Source organism: Camelina sativa, chromosome 9 (genome assembly GCF_000633955.1).
Source record: "Camelina sativa cultivar DH55 chromosome 9, Cs, whole genome shotgun sequence".
Classification (NCBI taxonomy): Eukaryota; Viridiplantae; Streptophyta; class Magnoliopsida; order Brassicales; family Brassicaceae; genus Camelina; species Camelina sativa.
The window spans coordinates 12,754,620-12,767,265 of record NC_025693.1 but is presented as its reverse complement, the minus strand read 5'-3'; the positions used below and the strand labels follow the sequence as shown (position 1 = coordinate 12,767,265).

The following is a 12,646-nucleotide window of genomic DNA, read 5'->3' as shown; positions in this document are numbered from 1 at the left end:
CCCAAAATTTAATCAAGTAATGTGATAAATGACAAAACATATGCTTTAAATTATAGATATTCTCTGCTAAATCTCACACACTCAATAGTTCCTAACATTGAATTACAAGGCCAAGTTAAATTAATTATGAAAGAGTTGAGAAGAGTCATTGGTGATTTGTTTTAATATTTTCATATACTCTTATTTTCTAAAACTTTTGATAAAATCTTATATTTTTTTAGATTTTTTTGAACTTATGTACGATGTGCCAATAGTTTTACATCATGTTTTCCGGTTTTTTGTTAATTAGAATATTTTTTCTTGTAATTATTTATATTCTAATCTCCTTAATCGTATTTGTACTTCATTTTCTCTCATCCTAAATAGGTACAATGGTTAGGTTAAAGATATAAGAAAAAAATATTTTAGGATTTTTGATTTGTTTTTTGTTAAAAAAAAAAATTCCAACCGCAATCGCTCGCAACCGCAAACGCTTGCGGGAAGCAGCTTTTGGAATTCAGTGATTAGGAGCGGTTGGGAGCGATTGGAAGCGGTTTGTGTAATTGGCACCAATCGCTAGCAACCGCTACCATCTGCAAACGCAGCGTTTGCGAGAGGTAGCGGGAGAACCAATCAACACCTATATAAAGTACTTGAATGCAACAATTATTTATAGGACCTCTAAGATGTGAATTATTTTTGGTATTTTGTGGCTTTATTACTACTAGGCTAGGGGTACTTCGGGATACGCCCGATATAACAATTAATAGGTTTGTTTTCATTTTAAATTTAATGTTGTATACAATCTATCATCATATTTGCTTATTAAAACATTTACATGAAAAGAAAGAAAATTAAGCAACTGTGGAGGGAACATTTGCCCACCATTTTCTTATAATGTGGAAGTCTTATTATTTTGTTGAATTTCTAAGATAAAACTTTTGACTAACATTAGCTTTTTTTTGTTTTTACAATGTGAAACTATTTGTAAAACATGTTTATGTATGGTATTATAAGATAATAGATTTAAAGCTTAATTTTTTTTCAAACATGAACTGTTTATGTAGTTGCATTTGCTAAGTTACAGATTTATTTTCTATGAACATTACTATCTTTGTTTTGATCCAATAAATATTCAGTTTCTTTCATACCACCTTATGAACCACTATCATTTGGTAGATAGGCTATTGCATATATTAAAGTGTGACAATATTTAACTTGACTTATAAACTTGGGTTTTAAACGAAATAAAATAAACAATGACGAAAACAAAAGTCAAAGGGTTTGTTACAAGGTCGAGAGAAGGGAAAGTTCCTTTTTTCGTTAACTGGAGAGAACGAAACTTTCAGATTCTGTAATTTCATTCGATTCTTATACCTTATCTCTTTCTATATCTATTGCCATCGCCTAATGAAGTCTGGGAATCGCCATAAACATCCTGATTTGCTGACTGAAACGAAGAGCAATACGAATCAGTTTTGGGATGGCAGATAAGTTTTGGGATTGCAGATAACCTTTCATTTTCCAATTGGAATGGAAATCTATTTTGTCATAGAGGTTAGCTTAAATCTCTGTTCATCCTATTTAATTGTTCGGCTTTAAAAAACCAATTTGATAAATTGCTTTTAACAGTTTTTTAATTTACATTAGAATGTCGATCCCTTTTCTTTCGATTACTGAATGTGTGATTTGGTGTGTGATCTCACATGCAGAATATGCAATTAAGGCAGAGAGATGGTTAGTTGTCTATTCATCGTCGACACCGGGAGAGCTATGAGCAAAGATTGATTCTATACTATGAAGGTTCGTTTACCAGATCGAGTTGACAAATTGTAGACTTGATTATGTGTCGGAATTGAAGCTTTAAATTAGAAATCACATAGGTACGTAAGAGAATACAAACCTGATGTAATAGATTTAAGCTTATATCTATGAAAACGTTTAGATCATTGTACTTCTACATATTGGGCAATTTTGTTTTGCATACAACCATGGAATTATACATTCATGGTGATAGATATGCTTGCAATTGAGGTTGTTGATATCATTGCGTCCTTTGAATGTTTGCAGACAGATGGTGCACTCTTCATTTTCTTCTTCTGCGGTTGGAAGTCTTTTGGAAGTCTCTAGATCGGCAATGAGGACGTCGATGTCTAATCTGGCATTGGCATGGAGAGAGAAATCTGTGATTGTGAAACTTAGAAGAATAGACCTACGTGTTGGAGGTTATGCCATTCGAACTACATTGAAGAAGGTGATGAACCTTGATGTCATTCTTGTTGCATCGATGTCTTCGATTTCATGATATGATAGAATGTAGTGAAGGTTGCTGCTCAAGGTTTGCGAGGTGGGTCTTCCACCGTTTGGGGTGTAAGGGATGCGTATGTTGATGTGGTTTTGATTCGTGTTTGGTCTTCTGATAATGACGGCGATTTCATGGGATCTTTGAATGTTAATGCTGATAGTTTCGTATGAAAAAGTAGAAATGAGATTTGGGTTATCTCCCATGGCTTTTTTTTGGAGCTTTTTGGTTTTCTTTTTGTTGCTCTTTGCATAAGAGTGACTGGTTATTTATATTAGAGCTTAGTCGTTTAGAGTTCCATGGACGGTTGGTAACTTTGTTTTTGTTTCGAATTCCTTATGTATTCATTGCCATGACTTTCTTATTTATTGTTAAAATTCAATGAATCTTGGTGAGGCGGGTGTTTGATGTTCAATACTCTATAGTTACATATTTTAAACTACCTTCTACAGGGAAGCTGATCCGACAAAATGGTAATCGTGTTGTTTTAAATCAGTTATATTATGATGGTTATTTTTTGGGTATGTAGGAGTGATCATTTGTATTTATGTTTTCGTGATGATTTTTGTTTTTGTTTTTAACGGGCCTTTCATTTAAATGTCTGTAGGCCCATTGAATTGTATCCATTGTTGTTTGGCTTTTTTAGGTAGTCCAACAACTTATGTATTGTTGTTTGGATTAGTTTTGTTTAAATGGGGTTGTATCCTAAAATTTAGCTACTTGGTCTTTTTTTTTCTTCGTAAAATATCGTTTGTAGATTATTAGTCTCATTGACTAAGAGTAGATGTCTACTTGTTAAATTTGACTTGAACTTTTTTTTTTTAACTGCAGAAAACTCCAAATCGAGAATAAAGAAGAAGCTGTTATGTTTGGATTACATGGTTTACAGAAACATGTCTCATGGAAGTTTACATAAGATCCTTGTGATGTAAGTTTTGTATCTCTTCTTGTGGTAGTCAATCTATACTTGAGAGTCTTTTTCATTCCTCCACTTTCCCCAACTCTGCTTTCTTCCTTTTGGTTAAACCTGCATATGTGCGTGATTATAGACTTTGGTCAGTCGGTTTTTTTTTTGGTTTGCATTGAAAAGCCAGCATTGTTGTTTTCGATCATTGGATTAAAATCTAGAGTATTTCTTACAATTGGTGTTCTGGAAGGTGTGTCTACGGTCTGAAATTCGATGGAATTTGATCCTGCATCATTAGAGTAGAGTGTCAATAAATTACATTTGTTTGGTAATAAGTGTAGGGATTTACCATTGTCTTTGGGTAGGTCATTGTAGATTTCCTTGTAGACAATATTTATAGTGCCACTTTTTTTTAGATTCTTCTCCTTGTAGAATAGTGAGGCCATTAGGAGATGCAACTCTAGAAAGAGCAACATATAGTTGTCCGTGGCTAAAAACTGGACTTGGCAGATAGAGGACAACATTCTTTAAGCTTTGGCCTTGACTTTTATTAATTGTCATGGCATAGCAAACTCTAACTGGAAATTGTCGTCTTTGAAGTGTGAAGGGATGATCTGATTCTGGGGGTGATAAAATAATCCTTGGTATGAATACCTTCTTCCCAACATGCGTTCCTGTTACTATTTCAGCTTCTATCACTCTTTCTCCTAAATTAGTGACTATCATTCTTTTACCGTTGCACATTCCTTCCTTTTGATTTATGTTTCTTAGAAGTATTATCGGGACTCCTTTTTTTAGGGTTATCTTGTGCTTGGGCAAACCAGGAAACTCTAAAGAGTTTAAATACTCTACAGGATATAATGCTTCATAATCTGCTCCCACTGTATCCGCTTTGCCTATGCTATCTGAGCTTAAGTATTCTTTTGCTTCTCCTCCAACCTGAGATAACATGTAGGCATTTATCTCATCAGCATACTCATTACTTGGAGTTAGGATTGCTCGTTCTGTCAAATATTTAAAGGTGGTATTGGAGCTTTCTTGTAGTGGATATGCTGCTTCAGTGATTTGTTGGAGTTGGTTTCCTTTTGGTTTTAGAAAAAAAAAGAATGGTGAACTTGTACGACTTCACCTTCATCTTTATCATTCGCATCATCTGTTTCACATGTTGGTACGGTTCCATTGCCAATAGTTAGTAGCCAAGCTGCGAATCTTGTTTCTGAATGGTGTAGTCTCATGTTTGTTTCCAACATAAATACTTTGCAGGAATTCCATAAATATGAGTGGCTTATAGATGCAAGCACCATATCTGCTCTGGTTCCATGCGGTATCAAAGGTAGGATCTGCCTAAAGTCTCCACCGAGTAGGACCGTCTTTCCGCCAAAAGGTTTTTCACACGCTGAAGAGTCTTCTGTGGAAAGCAAGTCTCTCAATGTTCAGTCGAGCGCCTCAAATGTGTGTCGATGAGACATGGGTGCTTCATCCCATATGATCAAGTCAGATTTGATTAATAGCTCTGCAAGCATTGTACCTTTCTTAATTTCACAGATGGAATCTTCAGTTACGATTAGAGGGATCTTGAACCTTGAATGGGCTGTCCTTCCACCTGGGAGAAGCAACGCTGCAATGCCAGATGAAGCAACATGTAGGACTATCAGTTTCTCTGATCTTAATTTGGAGATTATTGTCTTGTAGACAAATGTCTTCCCAGTTCCCCCAGCTCCATAGAGGAAGAATAGTTGTTCCATATTATTGTAGACGGATTCCATAACTGCCTTGTAGACATTTTGTTGTTCTAGATTAAGTTGGTTGAACAGTTTATGATGTTCTTCTCCCTCTTTTTTTACGTCGTACTGTTGTTCTTGTCGCCATAAGCTGTTGCCTAATTCTTTTAGGACTTTTAAATCAGGTTTAGGCATATCATTGAAGTCCATGAGTGACCGTTCATGTTGGTGGAGGATTTGTTCTATCTCGATCAAAGTATAATGTTGCAGCTCATCCTCTTTGAAATTCATACTGGGAAATCCAAAAGCTCGCCGTTGCTTGTTAGGTATGTCATCTGACATTGATTTCCACGCCTGTTCCCACAATTGTAGTGGTTTTGCAACTTCACAGTATATAAGCAATAGAACAAATAGTTGGCGTAACTGAAAAGCTGTTGCCCATTTATCTGCTTCATTCATAGCCTGATGCCACTCTTTATCGTTGTCTAGCAAACCTCTTGCGTAACATGCTGCCTTATAATCTGCTTGAATTACTCCACCTACTGTTTTGATGTCGTCGTAGTTTCTTGGCCCTCTAACGACGTTGAGAAATATCCTAGGGTAGTATAACTCACCAGAAGTTGGGTGGATATTGACTATTCTGCCTATTTTGTAACCCCGTTGTCTCTTATGCCAGAGTTTTTTATCATTGTCCCAGACAAACAGAATTGGAAATTTGACATAGGTATACTGTCTTGCTTCTTCACACTGGTCACACATTTCCATCCATGCTGTGAACATGGTCCTTTCGATATTAGCTCTTGATAAGACATATTGCAAATTTGCTGTCTGTTTGTAAGCAACTGATTGTTGACCTTCAAGATGGATAATCAATTTCTGAACCGAAGGCTTCCTTAAGTGTATGTGAAATGCAAAAATATGCCACATAGCTTCACAAGCAGAGAGATATCGACAGTCTAAGTACTCTTGAATTTCATTTCTTTCCTTGACAACCCTTGTAGTATCTTGACTGTTGCTTGTGTTAGTAGTACCTTTCTCGATCAAAATAGTTGCTTTATCCACTCCTTTTGTTACATATTTGAAAAGGTACTTCACAGCATTTGAAGTGTTGCACCATTCCACATTGATGTGTGCTTGATATTTTTTCAAAATAGGCAGATTGTGTGGTATGACAAAGCGATTATCCAACCTTGTTCCTCCTTTAATGACAGTGTTTTCTTCGTTAGGACGTCGACGATATATAATATAGCCGGATTGGTCAATCGTCGTGTGCTCATTGTAAGGACAGGGATACTTTTTTGTGCAGACTTTATTTGCCATGCAAGGAGACGATGGCCTATCAACTCCACAAGGTCCATGCATCATGTGCTTTTCCACCAGTTCAAATCCAAGTGGGTCTTCACTTTTGTTAGGTAGTTCCGCCGAAATGATTGAATTAATTTGACCAGGGCTTGGTTGTTTTGATGTCTTATCCAACCATAGAAGTATATGAGCGTGTGGGAGGCCGCGTTTCTGGAACTCAATGGTGTGTAGCACTGAACGAAATATGTAAATCATGTAAGTAATTAAAAATTTTAAATTGATTTAAACATAAATTAACATTGAGAATGTACCAGCAATAGATGGATTGAAGAATGTGCCTTGTTCGAGGTCTTTAAGGAGTTCATCGAGTTTCATTTTGAACACATGACATTCAATATTTGGTCTCTCGTATCCTGATGTGCCTCCATAAGTAGCCAAATGATCCTTGATTTCTTGCCAGTTAGGGTTTGCAGTCATTATGATGAATAAAGTTGGATTTCCATATGCTCTACATATTGCCATAGCATCATGATATTTTCTATCATATATCAAGGACCCCCTGTAAAACTTGAGGGCAAAATTATTCTTTTCCCTACTTTTATGGCTTCGGTGTCACCTTTACTCACTGCATCAAATACGTTGTTGTATAAGTCAGCTCTTAACTGTTCTTAGTTGTCTTTTGTCCAGCGAAGTCTTTCTTGCTCAATGACTGTGTATACATCAACAACATACTGGTGAAATAAGCGTCCTGACTTTATGATTGTCATTCCTTCGGCCAATCTTGTTTGGATTTGGTAAGTATAGTACTCTCGTATACTTATGTAAGTCCTTCTTCTTTCGCCATTTTGTGTGACCGCTTGGGGGATTTCTGTGTGAAACCCATATTCGCCAAATGGGAACAACAATGGATATTGCAAGCTCATGAACAAAGGATTGTCGTCCCTAATCTCTTGCAAGTGGCCTGACTGCAATTCCAAGATTACATCTCCATAACCGGTAGTTGCTGTTATATCTCCCACAATAAGACCCGCCACTTCTCTCACTTGAGGTAAATCATACTGCTTACCCTTACCTCTTTGACCAACCAATCGCATTCTTAAATCTTGGACTTCATTTGCTTTGTATCTATCTCTTGGTTTCCGGAAGAACACACACAAACAATTGTGTTCATCTAACATCTTAAGCAAGCCCACAACTACTTCCTCTTGAAGATCGTTTCCTGTGTTTCTTTGTGACATTTTCTTCAATCGATTGAAGACCTCATTTTCAGTATCAAAGATATACATTTGCAGAAACTTTGGTGAGTCGCCTGGCAATGGGATTAAAGAACCAATCCGATGGTAATTTTGGCCATGTATCCTGAAAAATGGTGGGCCTCTTCCTGATGTCACAGTATGATCTATTTTGGCTCCCATTGATATGAATGCTAGGATAGAATTGTAGACTCGTATGTTCATACGAAATGAGAAGCTATGTTCTAGGAGGTGGTCAAGATAAGCAAGAGTTTGTCTGATTGGTGGTAGTTTAATTAGTCCTTGACCGCAACATATTGTGAAAACTGGTTCTCCAGTTATAAAATCATCACCCGTTTTCTCTGAATACCATACTAATGCATTACAATGGCTGCATTGTAAAATTGGATTGTCTTTTGCCATAGATGCTGTTGGATGAATAGTTAAAATATAGTTAAATTTTATCCAAGGGTTAAAGAAGGATGCTTATAGAGGATATAGTACTGTAGGATGAAGAGTGACCTCGAAGTTCTTTTCGGGCTTGGCTGGATAATTTTTGTGGCGTTTGAGAGGATTCACCTATACAGTAATTGTGTTATGGATAAGGAATGACACATATATTAGGTATTATTTTGTAGATGGTAGAGGTTTTTTGTTTCCAATGATCAGCAACTGACCTTGTTCTTTGCGGGTTAGTCTTTTGGATAAGATAAGGGCACGTCTCATTGTTCTTCTATTTTTGCTCCTCACTGTTTTTAAGTATTTATCTAATGTGTGTTAGTTATTGTAGAATGTTTATTTTGTAAATAACATAGCCGTCAAATAACATTAGTGATGATCATCTTACCGTATTCAGAACACCTGTCGCATCCACCTGCATTTAGCAAATGCTTTGGTAATTAGGAAATAAACTTTAGCACGGGTATATGTTTAATGGAGTAGTACTATCAGGTGAAGCTTACAATCATGATAGGCGGTGGGTTGATGCTTTGTTGTTTTGTTCATGTATTGTCCCTTGTCTGAATGAAGAAATGAAAAGTTTTAGTAGTACATCAGGTTGAATATTTCTATTGAATTAGATATACCTTTTTGATTTGTCGAAGTAGATGCTTGATGGTGAGTTGTGTTTCGGTTAACTCTTTGGCGCTTAATAGGTCGTCGGTTTGTAGAGACAGAGCGTTTGTTGTGCCGTAGCCATTTCTTAGAGACTATTATTGCGTTCCGATATGATCGGGCTTCCTTATGATGCACTGTATTAGAAATGCAATGTTCTAATTAGTATATGTGTTGAAGGGGTCGTAATATATAAGTACTTATTCCAGGATGGAGGGATGGACCGTGTATGTTGCATTTTTCACAGCTACCTATTAAGATAATAGCAAAGTTTATGTTAGCGGCCTATTTCCTGAATCGATGACTCTTGACCAGGTTTTTTACGTTAGGGGATTGATAAAACTTACAATTGTAATAGCTGGTAATGGGAATTTGAAGATCTCGGCTCGTTTGACCTGCATGTTTTGATGGTTAGTTGGTTGTTGTAAGCGACGCTATTTAGTTATATTTTTGAAGAAATTTAAGTGACCAGGTACCTTGCTCGTAAGTTCTTTTCCTTTTTCTTTGATTGTCTGTATCCTGTAGCGGTGCTTTGTGCTTTTTGTTATTATTTACCATCGTTTATCCAACCTGAAACATGTAAAAACGTTTGGATAAGTAGGTGTGGTTCGGTATTTAGGTGTTTTTGAAGTGTAGAGTATATCAAACCTACGCTGGTGAGAAAGCTTTGAAAGTAGTAGGAGATTGAGGGTCAGGCGTCACTTAATTATTTTTGTTTTTGGGGAAGTCAGGGAAGCTTTAGGGAGTTATGAAACTCTTTGTAAGAACGTGAGGAGTTTTGTTTATAATTAGTGGGAAAGTTAAAGAGTGGATGCTTAATTTAATTATGAAGTGACGCCTGACTTCACTCTTATGAGTGGTTTTTAAAATGTAGCATTTTTTATATTTTCATGTATGTTTTCTATAATTTGTATATAAATAACTTCGCTTTAACTACTAAGTTTTTTTCTGCGTTTTAGGTTCCTTATATTTGATGACCTGATAAGTATCAGGAGTTGTTCTTGAGGAAAGTGGCATATGATGTTACCAGAAGCTACAATAGATATCAGTTGGTTTTACACGGTATTTGTAACTTTCAGAAGTGCATTGTAGTTTTTCCTTTGGCCATGGAGCTTGTTTGATGCATCTTGTGATGTTTACTTACGTTTGTTGGAGTTTTCCGACTTTTGATTTGCAATATAGATAGAACAACTCTTGTGATTAGATTTTAATCTCTGTCTTAATTAATAATATTTCAAATATGTACTTGACCATAACTGCTTTGATAGTGAGAAAGCAACATACTTTATTCAATATATTTAAGCCTTTGAACACATAGAGTTCATAGAAAGACAGTGGGAAAGCATAAGTCTTGACACACAATGGAAATTATGAAAACAAAGAATAGCACTACTTATTATCCAGGCGGGGACGTTTCTCCTGAGTAGATCCATTCTTATCGGTTGAATCATTGACATGTGATTTTCCTCGAGATTTGCCTGTAGTGGTAGTACTCTGAATTTCAGGAATCAACTTGGTAGAACTTCCTTCTTCTGATTCGGCTGGATGGTCAGTGATGGTTTCCAAAATGCGGGAGATTGAGACAGTTTGGCGAGAAGTTTTGAAGTTGTATTGAGAGAGCTTGATTTAGAATTTGCAAGTATTGCCAACAATATGTTTTAAACATTCTGGGGTCTGCAAATTTATTTCAGTATACGAAGCTGTGCTGGAAGCCTGAGCATGAGTGTAGAAGTTAGAAAAGTAAAATTTAAAAAGAAAAATTATAGTTGATCTATAATACCTCCATTTCCTCGTATAAAACATCAGCAGCTCTACGCCCAGCAATTTTGGTGGCCTCACTATCGAGGACAACAAAAGTTGCAACATCTTTGTTTTGGTCAGATACTCTTATCTCAAAACGATATCTGTGTAGTCATGAAAATCTTTAAATTCTGTTTTTTTTTTAAAAGGGAAAGATTATGTAAAGAACATGTGTGAGTTAGAATTTATGAAACCTGATGACACCGATGTTGTTGGATTCCTTGCAATAGTTGCAGTACAAAGATGTATCAGCCTTCTCAAGTCTGTTGTTGCATTTGCTGCATGAAATGTAGTACCAACCATACTGTGGTTGTATGTCAAGAATGGTACCAAAACAGTAGAAGCTAGCTTCCTGTTTTGTGTTTAAAACTGTTTAGTTAGATGAAGCTGTTTCAAAAGTTTGAAGAATTGTAATTAAATGGAAAGTCGAACATCACGTGGGGATTCTCATTTTGTAGAAATTGGAGAATTTCCTGGATTGTAACTGTCTCAAGTTTGGTAATGGCAGAGGAGGAGCTTGCAATTTTTGGAGTGTTGTGACCATTATCACCTAACCTGTTAACCAAAACTGACTAAGATTCGATTTCAAGAGGAAGTGGAGATGTGTTTATTAGTAAGTAATGAAATGAATACCATGTCAGGTATTGTTTGGTTTCTGCGACGTCTGCGTCAAAGAATATGCGTGTGGAAAATGTTGAGCTGAGTGCCATAGAAGCTGCAAATATGTAGAAAAGTTTTCTTGTTAGATATTTAATTTGTCTGTTCTTCTTTACCAAGATTATGTCGAGTGTCAGAAAAGATTACATACGTCCTACTGTTTTTGGGTTGACAGTAGTGATGAGGAGGACAACTGGTTTGACTTCACTTTTGTTCCATCTTTTTCTAAATAGTGCAGCAATGGTTCCCTAGAGGTATATACGAATAGTCTGGCCACTAAATATGAGAATTATGTTATTTAGTTGTTTGTAAACTTAGTAATGGGTTTGCTTTTAAAAAATAACGGTAGAATGCATTACTCTTTCAGTTGGAGATGTAAGAACACTCTATCACTTGATCGGCTGCCTTCCACTTGCGGTGCTGTTTCTAGTGTTGAAGGGGAGTGGATATTGTCGCCAACAATTAGGCGTAACTGGCCAATAACATCTACAACATACAGGGAAATAAGACGGTATGAAAATAGATCAAAGTTTAAGGTTTAAATAAATAAACAACCGTTAAGATTAACTGACCAAATAGATCTGCATTTGTGTCTACAATAGAGGCGAAATCTTCATAGTTATGGAAACAAAACTTTTGTTCGTCGATCTGATGGTCTCCAATAGGCTCCAATACCATTGATGTTTTCTCCGTAAAGACGATCCCGTGTTTGTGGTCTGACACTTTGTACACCTTTTTGCTGGCAATGATCATGAAATTGTTGAGAGTGTAAACAGAGTTGGATTTTAGACGACCTTCATAGCGGAATAGGCGGTTTGCTGGTATGTAAGATTGGACTGCATTAGACTGTAAGTTTGACAGTTAGGTTTCGTTTTTCATGTGAGTTTATTGGAAACATATATGGTCAACATACCTTAGAGTCGATGAGAAGCAGTTCAACGCCCATAAGCATGTTTCCTTTCTTGAAATTTCGAGCTTCCCAAAAATGGATGAGGCGGACTAAAACATCTTCCTTGCAAAAGTCTCCATCAATGTTATCAAAAATTCGAAAGGTGAATGGCTGGGGAGGGGCTTGTAGTATCGATTTTTCCATCTATAGATTGTAGTGGTTCTCTATATTTTTTTGGGTTGGTTGTATAATCGGCAAGGATAGTCGACTTTATAGATTTTAATTCTGAAACTGTTGATGACTTTGGAAATAATAACCATTAAATTGGACTTTGAAGAAGATGGAGTAGGGAAACTCAGAGGTTTGATAACTGTTGTTTCTTGTATAAGATGAATCGATTGGAATTTAAGGTTTTGGGAAGACGACGACGGTGGTGGAGAGCGGAGGAAGAGTTCTCGATGAAGAAGGTTTTTTTTTTCTCGAGTTTGGAATGTTTTAGATTTATGGGCTTGTTAGCTCAAAGTTTATCAATGGACTTAAGTAATTACGAAGATGTCCCTTTTAATTGACTTCCATCAAAACAAAACAATACGTTGTATTGTCTCTAATTTATTTGGGAAAAAAAGGAAAAGGAAGAAAAAAAAAGGGTAAAGAAGAGATATTAGAAGGTGACATGGCATCTTCTATAGAGTTTTAGAATTGGCTGATGTGGATAGTCTGAGGAGCTTTAAATAACCCTTTTTA

General features: G+C 36.3%; 1 pseudogene; it reads right to left on the bottom strand.

Moving 5' to 3' along the window:
• LOC109126320 lies at positions 9,946-11,691 on the bottom strand (annotated as a pseudogene).